This window comes from Saccopteryx bilineata, chromosome 12 (genome assembly GCF_036850765.1).
Source record: "Saccopteryx bilineata isolate mSacBil1 chromosome 12, mSacBil1_pri_phased_curated, whole genome shotgun sequence".
Taxonomy (NCBI): Eukaryota; Metazoa; Chordata; class Mammalia; order Chiroptera; family Emballonuridae; genus Saccopteryx; species Saccopteryx bilineata.
The window spans coordinates 56,342,833-56,359,715 of NC_089501.1; positions in this window are offsets into that span (position 1 = coordinate 56,342,833).

Sequence of the window (16,883 nt, forward strand, 5' to 3'; positions counted from 1 at the left end):
ATGAGTCACCAAAAAAAAAAAAAATGCATCTGAGTGACATACGGAAAATACGGTGGCTTGAAAGATGAATGTCATTGTTCCCATCCGGCTGCTGCTTCTCCATCCAGGTGTAAATGCGCTGGTGGGATTCAAATGATGTAACACCCACTCTCTGCCCTAATGACCGTTTTAAGTATAAAGTAACGACATACCGAAAGGCAGTTTATTATTTCATGTGTTTAATATTTAAATAAGAACACTACAGGAGGTACACAAAGCTAGGTTATGTTATAAGAGTTTTGTTTTAAAATATTAATGAAAAAATATTAAATAATACCTGACAAAAAAAAACAAAAAACCCAACCAGTAAAACCGTTATTTAAGATACAGTATTTCCATATTGCTTCTTGGTTGGCGTCCTCACTTACCATTTTCTTCACCTGTGGATGGAATGAAATGACTCCGGCGCTTAGAATACGCTCTGACGCAGGTGAACGTTAAAGAAGAGTCAGGAGTGTCTGTGTGTGATGTCCACGTGGGGCGGCTGCCCAGGCGCCCACCTTAGAAAGAACCTGGACGACGAGTACCATCTTAACAACCGGTTTGCCGGACTCAACAAAAAATTAGGCATCGGTTCTGCCAAACCGGTGCAAACCGGCTGAATCCCACCGCTGTGTAAGGGCCTTCCCAGGGGCCGCTGGGAAACCTGAGGAAGCAAGACATTAACTGAGAGCAACTCATCCGATGGCAGAAGCTTAGAGATGTTCGCTTATCGGGCCTGACAGATTCTCCTCCTCGACAAAAAGAGGTGCAGTGCGATAATTAACACCATGTTAACCATGACTGACTTTCACCTCACAATCCTGTAAGTTCTGACATCATCCCCTTCGTTGAACTGTCAATATTTCTCATGATGGCCGCCCCCTAATTTCTGGAGTGACCTAGAAGGCCGCCTCGTGTATGGCAAGCTGGTCAGGTGAGAGGGAATGGGAGGGCTAGTGCGTTCTGGGGTCTCAGAACACCTCGACTTCAGGCGTGGTGCATGTTTTAGGTGAGGACCAGGGCTGGGGAGGAATGTGGACAAGCACATCGAGAGGAATGGGGAGCCTTTGAGGTGCCGAGCGGGAGACGCCCACATACTATTGTACAAAAGAGACATTGATCACACCAGCTGACAGCTCCCGTTCCACAGCCTTCTCCACAACTGTGGGAATCGTAACAAGGGACCATTACCTTGCTATCTGACCCACCTTTCAGAATAGGCTACACTCAGAGGCAGATTGAGGTTGGTGGGGGCCCCAGGCGCAGAAGAAAATATTAGGCTCCTTAAAAAAAAAGAGAGAGAGAGAGAGAGAGAGAGACAGGGAAAATAAAAATACATGTTAACCATATTTTTAAATGAATAAAAAATATTATGTACTGTTCATGTTAAAATTGCACATATGAAACCAAACTTGATGTTGTTAGAAAACAGTGTCAAGGCCCTGGCTGGTTGGCTCAGTGGTAGAGCATCTGCCTGGCGTGCAGAAGTCCCGGGTTTGATTCCCGGCCAGGGCACACAGGAGAAGCGCCCATCTGCTTCTCCACCCCTCCCCCTCTCCTTCCTCTCTGTCTCTCTTCCCCTCCCGCAGCGAGGCTCCATTGGAGCAAAGATGGCCCAGGCGCTGGGGATGGCTCCTTGGCCTCTGCCCCAGGCGCTAGAGTGGCTCTGGTCGCGGCAGAGCGAAACCCCGGAGGGGCAGAGCATCGCCCCCTGGTGGGCGTGCCGGGTGGATCCCGGTCAGGCGCATGCGGGAGTCTGTCTGACTGTCTCTCCCCATTTCCAGCTTCAGAAAAATACAAAAAAAAAAAAACACCAAAAACAAAAACCAGTGTCAAGTCGGGGTATTGTGGGGCCCTTCAGAAGCCGGGCCCAGGGCGCCCGCGGCTCAATCCGCCTCTGACGCTGGGCGTGGCCAGGAGCCCGTGTGGCCCTGGGACTAACTCACGGGAGCTGTTTATGGCCTTGACCTTGGTTTTCTTCTTCCCGGAAGTAGGGACACACTGGTGGACTCAGGTGACCTGATGTTGGCTACAACAAAGCATCCACCGTCCATGTGTATCTTCCCTGGACCACTCTCGAAGGAAGGGGTGTGGTGAGATGCAGGAAGTGGAGTTCCACAACTGTCCCCCACCTCCTGTGTGTCAACGTAAACCTGTCACCTCGGGTGTGAGCAGAAGTGGAGGCCTTCAAAGAGCCCTGAGGACGACTGGGGGACCTCCACAGTCATGTCCTGCGGCAGGACCGGCACTAACTCACAGCCAAGAAAGAACAACTCTTCCGATAACGACTTCCAAAGAAGAAGTACAAAAATCTCCCTTGAACTACCAATATCCTTCCTTCCTGGGATGGCTCATTCTGCATGTGGACTTGGCCAGGCCACGGCCCCTGAAGGCATCCTCTCTCTTTTAGATGCCTTCTAAGTTGGTAGACTGTCCCTCTCCCCCTCTCTCTCCCTCTCTCCTTTTTTCTCCATCTCTCTCCTTCTCTCTCCCTTTTTCTCCTTCTCTCCCTCTTTCTCCCCTCTCTTCCTCTCTCCCTCTGTCTTCTTCTCTCCCTCTCTCTTCCTTTCTCTCCTTCTCTCTCCCGTTTTCTCCTTCTCTCCCTCTTTCTCCCCTCTCTTCCTCTCTCCCTCTGTCTTCTTCTCTCCCTCTCTCTTCCTCTCTCTCCTTCTCTCTCCATCTCTCTCCCTCTCTCTCTCTCCACTCTACTGACTCCTTTCTGGTTTCCCTGGAGCAGCCTGACTAATCCACTTCCCTGTGATTCCCTCTGTGTTGTCAAGCCTCTGCCTGTGTATGCAGACCTTTCTCTTCTCTATTTCTGGGAGAGAGAAAAACAAAACAGCCTCTATGCTTTCTTAAGAAGCAATACTATTTGGAGATTTCCTTGTTAATTTTAAATGCAAGTTGTGAAAGCTAAAGTCCTCATAACTATTTCATCTGGATTCCAAAATCAAATTTTAAAATGACCCCCATCCCTCTTCCCCCATGTCCTATCCAACTGGCCTTTCGGAAACAGTTGTGTGTTTTTTTTCTCTTGCGTGACAGTTTACTTTTATGTGACGCAATGCTGTGCCAACCCCGGCCCCCACCCGCGTCCGCGGGCAGCCTGATTCTGAAACCCTCTCAGGATGCTAGAGCACAACCTTCACCCGCCGACACCCAGCTTCTCCCTCTCTCTTTCTCTCTTTGTACTAACAGTTTTTATACGTTAGCTCTTACAAAAAAGAAAAAAAAAGAAGAAAGGAAGAGAGAAAAAATCCCTTTGAACAACGAATTAGCACACCCATTATTTTTCGCACGAGGCGGCAATCCGATGTGGGCAACAGCCCCCCAATGAACTGTCATCCACAAGGGTGTGGACTGTTTCCTTCTCAAAGAGATTTGAAACAGCTGGCCAGACTTTTCCAGCTTCTTTTATGTAGAGGAGCGCATTTGGAGAGAAAGGCAGGAGAGAGGCTGTCTAGGAGAAGTTCTGTGGAAGTGACCCCTTGAGAGATTCTCAATCTTCCCAAGGGTATTTTGACGACATGTATGAAAGGTACTTAAAGGATATTTAAAAAGGATGCAGCCTGCTGTCAGTTCAGGTGAGTGTGGCCCAGAGGGTCCTGTAACAGGGGCTGTGACATCGATCATCTTAGGTAGGTGGACCTAAGAGAGGGGTGAGGTACTTTACCTCTATGTAAGAACTCACTCAGGCAGAGAAACCTGAGTTTAAACCCAGATGTTTAACCTTAATGTCTTTATGCTGTGAGTGCTAGCTTCAGACGCTAGCAAGAAAACAAAAACTAGAGCATCGCAGTTGATACAGGAAAGCTGTGAAGAACCTTCTCCCTGCCTTCCTACCAAGCCGAGGGCAGGCTATGGGATGGAAAGTTCTATCTGGAAAAGGGAAGTCTACATTCCGAGGCCATTCTTCCATCTCCCAGCCTGTGGGGGACTGTGGGAGGGCCTCCCCCTCCTCCTGTTAGAAACCCTCCAGGGACACCCTCAGAAAGCAAGGCTGAGCCCCCAAAGTTGTTCATGCACATGATGCCAAGAGAGTACTTCACAGTCTCCTTCAGGCTTAAGGGGTTCTATTTCACAGTTAGGAAAACTTACATAGTAAAGTTGGGCCTGTGAAATTGCTGATAGTCAACTGTGTTGGCCTGTAGAGAAGGTATTCTGACTGGGTTCAGCCTCACACACAGCCAGCCAAGCCCCCTTTCAGTTTCCTTGTAAGACACAGAGCGACCAGGTCCCGTGGGTCCAGTCTAGGCTGTGGAGGAAAAGGTGGGGAAGGGGCACTTCTGGGACGGCTGCCATTTTATAATTTCCGTGGATACTGTTGGGTACCATTTGGTGCCTGTGATGGGTAGTGTTTAGTACCCAGAGTGGGTGTATTGAGTAGCAATGGTGGGTACCATTGAGTCTTGTTGGGTACTCACGGTGGCTACGGCTGGGTGTTATTCGGTACACACTCATGGGTTTTGTTCTTTGGTTTTTCTCTTAAGGTATATGTCATCTAGGGAGAAAATGAAATTCTTTCGGGAGTAATATACGAGAGAGGGACTGAAGACTTAATATAATATTTTGCAAGTTCTAAACTTCAGCAGTGAGTTGCTGCCAAAAAAAAAAAAGCCAAAAGTGATCATAGTTCAGCCGTAGTAACCTCCACCGAGCAAACCAATCGCAAAGTTCTTCTTTCTCCATTTTACCAGAAGGCAGACCTCCAGCTACAATTTGAGGTGCTTTCCCTGGAGATGGGTAGCCCGCAGGTGCAATAAGAAAAATGAAAAAAGAAATGGAGTCTTGTTTATGTAAATTGACCTTGAACCTGAGTCATAATCTGCAGATAATTTTTAGAGAAAGGAACCTTGGAAAATGTCCACCACTGAGGAACACGCACATACGAAAGGGCTTTTATGTGCTGATATCTTGACATTACCATGAACCTATTATTCTGAAGAATCTCAACTCTCGGATAACCTTGTAAATGACACGCAACGGTCCCGAAGAGACTACATAGGCGACTTTCTGCATAAGCACAAGGCAGGCTAGTCTCCGCCTCTCTGTTCATTACGACGCCTGGTTCCCGGGCACTCCGGGGATGTGAGACTGCCTCATCCAACGTGCTCAGTGACAGACACCCGCGTCTCTATCATTAACTCGGTTTCCAAGTGGAGGACGGCAACGTCCGCCGCACCCAAAGCAGATCAGTCGCCTGACACGTAGGTCTGTGGGTGTACAGACACAGGGGCAATTTTAAAAGAAACTTCCCAAGTTATATATTTTTTCAGTCACCAATGCTAACATCAAAAATTGTTCTGGAAAGGGGTGTGTGTGGTTGTGTGATTGTCTCTTAAAGCAGCGGGTGAGCTGGTGGTCGGGAGGATCTCTGAGAAACAGATCGCTGCACCCAGAGTTTCAGATCCAGGTCTGGGGTCGGGCTGAGGGCGTGTGTATCCGACAAGTTCCTGGGGACTCAGTGTTGCTGGTCCAGTCTTACCGCGACTGCCCCTCAACACTGTCGAGGGGTCTGCAGTTATTGCATACACGCCCTCCTTCCAAGACAAGCACGTCATAGAAAGGTTATGGCCAGAATCGGTGAGAAACAGTTGTGGAAAGCACTCGGCATTCACCCGGTGGGCCGAGCTGCAGAACCTTGTAAAAGGCGTGGTCTCTGCAGAGCCTCAGCGACTGTCTGCAGCGTGCGTTGGTTTTGCGAAGGCGTCTGCTGCTCCCTGATACAGGAAGTGAGCCGCTGAGAGAGGTTCACAGGGATCCTAGACCAACCCGGTGCTGCTGAGACTATCTGCATTCATGACCATCAGCAGAACTGTTCTGGATCCATTGTCACGGTCGGTGGAAAGGGTCACGGCTCACAGAGCAGTGAGTGTCGTTCTGGACAGTCTATGATATACAGCCGTGACGGAACCCTCTGAGTCCTTGGTCTAGTATTTGACTTGCTGAGTTCCCACCAGTCCACGGAAGTGGTCAAATTTATCTACGCACCTTATTTATTGTCTCCCAGGGACATCGACAGCAAGGGTCTGGAATCCGGCTGTTGTCAGTGGGTATCACTGCCCCCCACCAAGCTGCACCCCCAGGTCTGGGCAGGTGCCTCCTTTGACATGGTTTTGCAGACCCCAAAACTTTCCCAACTGTGGCACTTGTGTTCAAACTGCCCCTTTGCTGGTCTGGTGCCCCGCATGGCCCCTCGCCCTGGGCCCGTAAAAGTTGGGCAGACACCGGGTCCACTTGGACTGTGCACCTGACATGGAGCATGGCTCCCAGCACACACTGTGTATTCACAACCACATGACGAGTGAATGGAGTGCGGGCAGGGAGAGAGACCGCAGGCTGTGACAGTCACTCACAAAGGGATCGCTTATCAGAGCATGACACAGATCTCCAGCGGCAGGTGCGAGGACGCAGCCCGCACAAAGAAAACGTGAGTCAGAGCGCGCTGGAGACCTTCAGGGGGGCCTCACCAACGCGGCCTCCTAGGAAACAGCCCCATCCGCGGGCGTTCAAAGGACAGTCAGAGAAGGACCGCTCAACCAACAATAACAACACACACTCACACACACACTCACATACACACACACACTCACACACACTCACACACACAGACACACACACTCACACACACACTCACACACACAGACACACACACACACTCACTTACACACACACTCACTCACACACACACACGCTCACACACACACTCACGCACACACTCACGCACACACTCTCTCACACACTCACTTACACACACACACACTCACATGCACACACACGCTCACGCACGTGCGCACATGACCCTGCCGAGAACCCGGGGATGTAGCTCCGCAGTCACATTTGTCTGCGTGTGTCGTGGGCGTCTAGGAGACAAAGGATTCATCCGACGCATCCTTAATTGAGATCCTGCTTCAATAATTTGAGGTGGCTTTCCTTATAGATAACTGATGATTAGGCATCATGCTTTCACATAAATTTTAAAACATATCCTTTTCCAGAGTGGAGCACAGACCTCCCCAGATCATGTGACGGTGCCCACTCAAGAGCAGGGCCTCTTGGGGACCCCGGGCCACGCTGGGATCCTGGTGGAGTGAGGTGCCAGAGCCCTGGAGTGCCGTGGGCGTCCGCTGAGGCACCCTGGACATCACCGACTGCAAACAGGGTCAGCCAGCTCCCCGCTGGTTTCCTGTCACCAGTCTGCTGTGCCCCCACAGCCCTCCTCCACCCACACACTGCCCTCGCCTCCTCCATTCCAGGTTTCCAGCACGGGGTCGCCCCGCTGCTTCCCCGACGCGCCAGGCGCTGGGGCAGGAGCTCTGAGAGGCAGGCACCTGCTGCTTGCTCCGTCTGGGGAGCTCTCTGCCTGCGTATGCACGTTCTCCGCCCCCTCCCCCTGGTTTGCGAAGGCCGCTCTGTCCGAGAGGTCTTCCCAACCACATTATTTAAAACTAGAAGCCTCTCCCCCACGCTTTGCGCTGCCCCCAGGGCTCACCCGTTGGTGCATTCCATGCTTAACGAGTGATTCCCAGAGTCTCCTCTCACTGGGATCCCTGGGGGGCAGGGAGATTTGCTCACGGCTGCACCCCGGAACACAGGAGTACTCAATAACTGTTGTACGGGTGAATGTCTGTCACGGGTGTGAGCACCACCCACCATACACCCAGTAGTCAACAGCTAGCTATCTGCTCTGAAAGTAAGTGGACGAACTACGGACCCCCCCCCCCAAAATACACCCCACAACCGAACGACGAAGCGCTTCCTTCCTGCCGGCCGTCCTCACGGCGACTCAGTTCTGGACGCGGGGAGACACCATCTCGGGGTCACAGTTCCGTGGGCTCGGGTGCTCTGTCCCCTCCCACACAACCCGGCCCCCGTACTGAGCTCCTCGGTGGCGTGAGGAGAACAGACCACGAGAACCTTTGCCTGGGCATCACAGTCAGTCGTGTTTCCCCAAAGGCCACCGTACTCCGAGGTCAAGCGGGCATAACAAATAAAGGTCGTTGGACTTTTTAACAGAACACCTTGGATGATAAAACTACATAGACAGTTCTAGGTACTGTGCAGTCCCTTTAACCTCCTTTCAAAATGGATTCTGTCGTGGAATCTATCTCTGGAATAACCCCAGGGGCGGTTGAGTCAGAAGAGTCCTTGTAGAAACCTGAAGGGGACGGCGAGATGTCAACTTCACTTCTAGGAGGTAAGAGACACGGCCGTCTAACATAGCACCCTTTTACAGCTCCACGCAATTCGTAACGGACGATCGTGGAAAATAGTTCTACTGACGGGTCTCACCAGGGCAACGGGCTGAGACGTCGTCCTGTGCACCTGTCGACCTTCGCTCGTTGTGATCTAGAAATGCTTCGGGAAGGTCCAGGAGGGTCCGTTTCCCCCTTCGTCAAAGGCGTCGTTGTAGGGGGGGCCTGAGTCAGCGGCACATGTGAAAATACAGTAAACACACAGGCTCACTCCTGTTGAAAGCTGATAGCAACTGACTCAGCAACACTTACTAATCTGGAGTTTGGAAACTTCACCAAAAGAGAGCCATGAAATGGGTCCCAGTGAGGGCCGGTGTTTGCAGATACGTCAAATGAAAGGCTGCTACACGCACCCTCCCACTCCGGGTTACAGTGTGTGGGCTCTGCTGGTTAGCCTTTTCCTGAATCCACGTTTCAGGGCCCTGGCCGGTTGGCTCAGTGGTAGAGCATCGGCCCGGCATGTGGAGGTCCCAGGTTCAATTCCCAGCCGGGGCACACAAGAGACGTGCCATCTGCTTCTCCACCCTTCCCCCTCTCCTTCCTCTCTGTCTCTCTCTTCCCCTCCCGCAGCCAAGGCTCCATTGGAGCAAAGTTGGCCCGGGCACTGAGGATGGCTCCATGACCTCTGCCTCAGGTGCTAGAATGGCTCTGGATGCAACAGAGCAACACCCCAGATAGGCAGAGCATCGCCCCCTGGTGGGCATGCCGGGTGGATCCCGGTCGGGTGCATGCAGGAGTCTGTCTGTCTGCCTTCTTGCTTCTCACTTCAGAAAAATACAAATAAATAAATACATACATACATACATAAATAGATCCATGTTTTGGTGGATGATTGCAATGCTGATTGAGAGAAACTCAGGTCCACCCCCTGGCTGAGATTGCAAATTAAATGTGCTCCTGCCCGTTGGCCAGCGCTGGTCAAGGACAGAATTCATGACTTTCTTTGGGAAAGTCCTGGTGTAGGTTCCCGGGAAGCTTCTGCACCAGGACACGTGCCATCCTTGTACTCATGCACCCAGCATGGCAGGAGCAGCCCCCCACTGTGAGTGAGCCGGCTCCCACAGAAGACGCATCCCAGACACCCAGACCTGGGTTCGGGCCGGCCTGGGCAGAGAACCGAGCTCCAGCCAGACGCCAGCGCGTGCAGGGACCGTCTCAGAAGATGCTGATGTGAGAAGAGCCTGTGCTCAGTGTCAGACGGTGGGAACGGAAGCTGTTCAGAGGAAAAGCAGTAAGAGGATAACGTCCAAACGAGGAAATCCGATCCATGAGCCTAATGGGTTTGTGAACGAGAAAAGGGGCACCATTTATTTTGTTTGTTTAATGGTGGAGCATTTGTGAATGGGTTTGCAAACCAGTGCAGAAGAATCCGGAGGGGCCTCTTAGCTAGATATTTTCCCAGTCCAAAATGCACATAGACATGCCCACGTATCCATGGGCAGAGTGGGTCTTGACATTAAATGTCCTCATCGCTGTGATGAGCCCGGGGCCCTGAGGCAGCGTGCGTCTGGAGTCCCAGCCTGTGACACTCTGGGTTTTCCGGTGTGGGCCCCTGAGCCCACCGGATAGTGGGAGCTCGGTGAACACGTCCTGATCTGACTTCCCCGTGAGTCGGCCTCCCCTCCGGTGTCTGCTGCTCCTCGTCCTTGCCGCTGTATCTGCTGTTTGAGGTCTTTTGCCCGCAGATGCGCACCTCGTTTTGTGGTTGCCCAGGGAGGGAGGGGCCTCAGCCACAGCCCCAGAGCCTGGTTGACTGGTTTTGCCGTAAACATTAGCGTGAGCCCTGAATTCTTGCACTGACAACATTTCTTTTTTTAAAGTACATATTAAAAGGTCAGAATACAACCATTTCTTTTTTAAGGAAAGTTTATTTTATTTTATTATTTTTTTAAAATTATTTATTTTTAAAATGTATTTATTGATTTTAGTGAGAGAGAAAGGGAGAGAGGGGGACAGAGAAAGAGACAGAAAGAGGAACAGCAATTTATTCCAGTATGTGCCTTGGCTGGGGATCGAACCAGCAACCTCTCTGTGCTTCAGGACGATGCTCTAACCAACTGAGCTATCCAGCCAGGGCGAGAATACAACCATTTCTAAAAGAAAGGGCTATCATATCATATGCGTGGGGTAGGAAGAGAAATAGCCATTCTTTTTTCAATCAGATCAAAAATAATATGTCTATTCATTCTTCCGTTTCCCACGGTTTTCAGTGAGTGCTGTTTAGAAAACCCTGTGACGTGAGACAGCCGTTTGGATGAGGACACAGAGGCCAGCAGAAGCATGATGGAACACAGACTGGTGGTTCGTGGCCGTGAGCATTGTCACACGGTGGCCGGTAATGGCCGGGCCTCCGCCGCTCATGCCCGCATCATCCCCGCCCCAAAAGTGGGATCTGTGCAGTCACCTTCTCCAGAAAATGTCACTGTGTGTGGCTCGGGAAAGGTTTTAGAGAACATAAAATAGCTTGGCATGAAGGAGAATGGCATGAATGACCCAAGAACTAAGTCAACGGGTTCTTGGAAAGCTCATAAAACTCTCCCTGGTCAAGGTTTTAGCACACCAAAATTAACTCAGAGCAGGGCTGATTCCCACGTCCTGGTCCTCCGTTCCACGGCCCCCAGGTCCCCGCGTTCAAGCTGGGGCTCCCAGACAGGCGGGATGCAGGCTGCTGATGGCGGCGGGGGGCACGCTTTGTGTGACAGAGCTGTGCATCCATAGTTACCTGTGACGACTTCTAAACTACGGAATCAAAGTTCCCAAAGTGAGGGACCCTGACATGGTCCCGGAAAGTAAACAAAACGGTCGCAAGCTTGTGTTTCCCTCAGATACAAAGAATTGCCAAATCCAGACAGACGTTCGTGAAACAAAAGGTTCCTGCTCGGGACAGCCGCTCCCTACAGTGAGACGAACTTTAAATACTGCCGGAGCCGACCTGACTTTCCCACGAGGCTCACGGGCAAGGCGCCGTTTGCAATGCGGGGTGCGCGCGTTGGGAGCGGACACCGGAGGACCGACTTTAAGAGGCCGCTTTGTGCGGGCGGGAAATGCGGAGATCGGCTGACGTCTGCACAGTGACTGCGTCCGGCTTGCCTTCTCCACCCTGTGCTCGTGCACTTTCTCTCACAGGGCTCCCGGGAGACAGATGTTCCCGAGGGGACCCCTGCAAGGTGCCGGGACAGGAGGCTGACCTCCCAAAGTATCATCCCTTCAGTTACCTTCTTTAATGCAGTTATATGCATTAAACAGAAACACATCCCCCCACGGGCTCTGGTAACGCAGCATATGCACGGGATGTCTGTGGAATTACGGAAAATTCACGGATGGCGTTCATGGAGAGTGCACACAGGCGTTACAATCTCTCAGACCTGGGCTGGAGGGAGTACGGGCTCTTCCACTGACCAGCTGTGTGACGTTGGTTGAGCTGCATACGTCTGGGGACCGTTCAGCGTCAGAACCTTTAAGACGGTCAGAACACCACGGTTCCCGGGCTACCACGTGGGTTAGCGAGGCTCTGTCTCCAACGTGGGCAGTGCAGCGTGTCCTGAGTTCAGGACAACACCCTGCAGAGAACACTCACTCTGCTCCAGGACCAAGCCCCACCAGCACGCGGGTAGATGCAGGCATCTGGCAGGCCTCTGCGAGGTGATCACGCCTTTCTTCGTAGGAGATACGGCTTCCTTGTCTTTCTCTCACTGGGGATGTGTGTATGCGTGTTCGCTGCGGAGAGCTGAGTGTCTGCTCCGTGTGACGGCCTGTTGTCTTCCGTCGGTCACCGCAGAATCAGCAGGGATCGGATTTGAACCCAGGTCTGTGTCACACCAGAGCTCACGTGTCTTCCTCCACGAGCCGCCTGCTCCTCCCCTCCAGGGTAAAATGGTTTCCGCCTAAGCCCCGCGGCCCCGCCTGAAGGGACCACGATGACGTGATGCGGGTTTCTGACTGCATCACGCACTCCGGTCCCAGCAGAAAACGAGCAGGCTCCGGCCTTGGACTGCCTAGCCCACCCTTCCTGCCACGTGTCTCCACGAGGCCTCACAGGTGGCCGCCGTCCTCACCTGCCTGGTTTCTGCTGCCCCTGCCTTCAGCCTCGCCCGTCTCCAGGGCTTCTCCTTGACAAGCCGAGTGAGTTCCGGAGGGGACAGATCTGACCAGGTCACCACCTTGGCTCTCGGGGACAGTGCAGACATGCTGGCTCCCTGCAGGGTCTTCATGCAGCCCCCTTGGTCGCCAGGTACAGACTCTGAAAGCGCTGAACTGCTTCCGGGCCCGGGCACCTCCCGGGCATTGGCACAAAGTCTTCCCTTGTCTCCTACTTCACTCCACACCCATTCATCACCAGCCACCCTTTTGCTCATGAGTCAGTGCAGAAGTCCCCAGCAGACCTGGGCTGGATGGAGTACGGGCCCCTCTCCTGAGTCCCCCTGCCCCAACCTCTTTCTCCTCCAGGAGCCCCAACAGCAGCTGCCCCAGCCCCTTAACCTCCTAGTTCAACTTCCCGTGTGTCCCTGAAGCAGCCTGGCCACATGTCCAGCTGGGCTGGACACTCTGAGTTGGTCTTGTTTACCATATTATCCTACAATGTTACAACAGGCACTCGGTAAGTATTTACGAAATTGATGGATTTTAATGACACCCCTGCACTTTCGGAATGCATGCTAAAATGGGTCGATACGCAGGCAGCTGACATCATCCCTTGAAGTTCTTACAATGAATTGTCTCCTGAATCTGTCCCTGTTTCATCATTCATTTTAGGCTAGAAGATGCGATCGTTGAAAGCATCTCATTAGTAGCAGGGCTCGCCCTGGAGGAGAGATGTGATTCCAGGGTTGTTCCCTGGAGCCCGACACATGCAGAAGTGCAGAGAGGCAACTCAGGACCTCAGCGAGGCAGCTGGAGGGGCAGAGAGGCGGGACTCATCTCCAGCACCAGCCCCTGATCTGGATGCTGACGGGACAGAGGACCATCAGTCTCAGGGTCGCAGGGAGCTGCGAGGTTGTAGAGGCACCTGAGGTCGGGGAGTGCCCGCTATGTTATCCTTATATTCCGATCCGTGGTTCCGCTAAGAGGGGATGGGGAGGAGATTGAGCCTGTACTCTGGGGCATAACGTCCTAGCAGACTGCCGCACCACAAGGGGGTAAAGGCATCCGTGTATGACGGCAGAATTCATGATGAAGCTTCTGGAATGGCCCTAGGTCACCCTTAATTGTCATGACAAAGACTTCTGCCAGCCATGGTCCTCTCTATCTGGGGCAGAGGACAGAGAAGAAGGCATGCCTGTTGACAGGGAAGATGCAAAGTCAGAACAAAATCAGGCTCCAGAAACAAAACAAGAACCCAGTCATTGAGCACAGTATCTCCCTGAAGACACAGTTGTAACAGTTTCCCTTGTATTTGCCATAGCCTTCAAGTCAGGCAGTTATGGGATTCCACCCCCTACCCCCACTACAGGAGTAAAGCTCTCATTTGAAAATGAAGTCAATGGAAAATGATGTTTATTTTACGGCCCCATTTCTGCAACACATTCTCCCCCGAAGGGAACAATGTTTCTATATAGAAACAAATGAGGGTCCCCTTCCCCCCAAAGACAAATGCATGACACTCAGAGGACGTCACTCAGAGACCGACTCCCTGCACACAGCGTGAGGAGCTCTGCGGATTCCTCTCCCCAGTGAAACCGGTGAAAACTATTTCTGAAAAAAACAAAACAAACAAACAAACAAACAAAAACACCAAGCGCTTCAAGCCTCTGGAAGTGGTCCTAAGGGCACACAGCCCAGGAGGAAGCACCCATTCCAGAAAACGACAGACATCTGTTAAGAATAGCAAGCGTTCGCGATATTTGAACTGAGAGGGAATCTTCACTCCCTCCTCCCGGCTCTGTGAGGTGGAGACCCCACTCCAGGTGGCTGCAGCCAGGAACACGAGGCTCCCCATTCCCAGACCTCAGTCCTGGGGCTTTCTTCCTGGGGGGAGCCAGATGCAGGGTTTCTCATCCTGTCTCCCCTGTGACTTGTGTCCCAGCTGAGTGCCATGGGGGTGGGGTAGTAGCCGGGACCCCTTTGCTCTGCCCAGACTCCCCTCATGGATAGAGTAGCATGCTGGGAATACCGACACCTGGTGCTGCAAGGTCCTGGTTCCATCTCAGGGGAGGCAAGCAGAGAGGACCCGAATCTCTGCCTGTCCCTCTGGTGCCACGGGCACTCAGCTCCTAGAGCAGAGGTGTCCCTCAGAGAGGGACACTGTCACACTGTCCCCCGCCCCCAGCCCCAGAGCCCTGCTGCACAGATTTGCCTGGAGGTGGATAGTGCGGGGAGAAGCAGGCTGTAAAACAAATAACTCTTCTCTCTTCCCAAAGGAACTGGCTTCATTCACAGCAGAGCCCGGAAAAGCTGAAAGCGGAGTACGCTCTCCAGAACGAGGGAGGTTGTGGTGAGAGGCGACTGGAAAGACATCTGTGGTTTTCAGGACAGGACGGCCCCAAGCCAGCTCACAGGAGAGAACTGCAGAATAAGCCCACCGACAAGAGCTCTCCTAGGGTCAGATATCAAACACGACCTCAGAAACTTTTCCTTCAGAGTAGCCAGAATGTGTTCAAATTTGTTTGTAAAACAAACAAATGCCCCAGGGCATTGTTGAGAACCACAAAACAGTCAGCCTGTGTGGCAATTAGTAGCGTTTAACAGCTGTGTGTAGCCAAGGAAAGAAGGAAGAGAACCCCACCACTAGGCACCACTGTCATCCCAGGACAATTCTGGGCACCTGAAACTATGCCTTCCTGAGGAGCAATAGCAGAGGTTTATATGAGGTGTGTGTGTGTGAGTGTGTGTGTGTGTGTGTGTGTGAGAGAGAGAGAGAGAGAGAGCAAGAGAGTCAGGGAGGGAGAGAGAAAGAGAGAGAAAGAATAGGCTTCCCTACAATAATACACCCAGTAACAAAATAAATCATAAGCAAATACAATAGCAAGTTCTAGGTGGATGGAGAGCTGCTATAATGAATTATCTGAAATGTCCCATTTCCAACAAAAAGTTATGAGGTGTGAAAAGAAACAGGAAAATATGACCTACACACAAGGGGGTGGGCGGTAAGGGAAAATGTAAAATAAATGGGAAACGGAAACTGCCTATGAGAGAGACCAGGTGTGTGACTTCACAGGAGATTTCAAAGTAGTCATTGTAAATATTCCAAACTAAAGGAAAACAGAATTACAGAGTATGGGAAGGTATACTGATCATATTGCATCAAATAGAAGATGTCAATAAAAAGAGAGAAAATATGAAAAACATAACGGTGGAAATGATAGAATTGAAAAATACAAAAAACAGTCACTTGAGGGGTTTCAATAGTAAATATTAACTAGCAGAAGAAAGAATTAGTAAGCTTGAAGATACTGATAGAGATTAAGCAAGCTAGATTTTAAAAAAAGAATAAAGATGAACAGATTGCCATAGAAAAGTGGGATGTAAGCACACCAACGTACGTGTAACAGAAGGAAAGATAGAAAAGTAAAAAAAAAAAAAAAATCAAATAAATAATGGCTGAAACTTCCCCCATTTATTGAAAAATAAATAAATAACTGCCTGACCAGGTGGTGGCACAGTGAATAGAGCAGCACCCTGGGGTGTTAAGGACCCACGTTCAAAACCCAAGGTTGCTGGCTTGAGTGTGGGCTTATCTGGCTTGAGGACAGTCTCACCAGCTTGAGAGCGGGGTCACTAGCTTGAGCGTGGGATCATAGACATGACCCCAAGGTCGCTGGCTTGAGCCCAAAGGTCACTGGCCTGAGCAAGGGGTCGCTGGCATAGCTGGAACCCTCCAGCTTTGGCAAGAATGAGAAAGCAATCAATGAACAATTAAAGTGACACAACCATGGCTTGATGCTTATCTCTCTGCCTTCCTGTCTGTCTCTGTCTCTCTATCTTTGTCTCTCACTTTCATGCACAAAAAATTTTTAAAAAAAGTAACCTACACACCTAAGAAACTCAATGAGTTCAAAATCTGATAAACTCAAAGAGAACCACAAGCACATCATAAAAGTTGCTGAAATAAAAGACAAGAAAAAAATATATTGAAAAAGCAGCAAGAGAAAAATGATACACATAAAAGGAACCCCAGTAAGTTGAACAGCTGACTTCTCATCCGAAACACTGGAGGCCAGAAGGAAGTGGAATGTATTTAAAGTGCTTTAAAAAAAATCTGTCAACAAAGAATTCTATACCCAGTCAATGTATGCTTTCGAAATAAAAAGAAAACAACATTTTTCCCAAAGGAAAAACTGAGATCATTTGGTGCTAGCAGATCTGCTTTATGAGAAAGACCAAAGGAAGTTCTTCAGGCTGAAGACTATAATTCTAATCCATTATAAAAGACACTATTAATGCACAATTTTCTCCCTTCTTAACTCAATTAAAGAGCAACTCTTAAAAATAACTGTATAAAATAACACATATATAACATATTGTTGGGCCTATAATATAGAAATGTAATAGGTGTGTAATATATTTGCCAATAATAGCACAAAGTAAGTGGTGTGGCTGAAGCTGTAACTGCTAAGGAGATGAGGACAAAGAGTAAAGCAATAGTTATAAAAATGTATTGTGAGGATTACA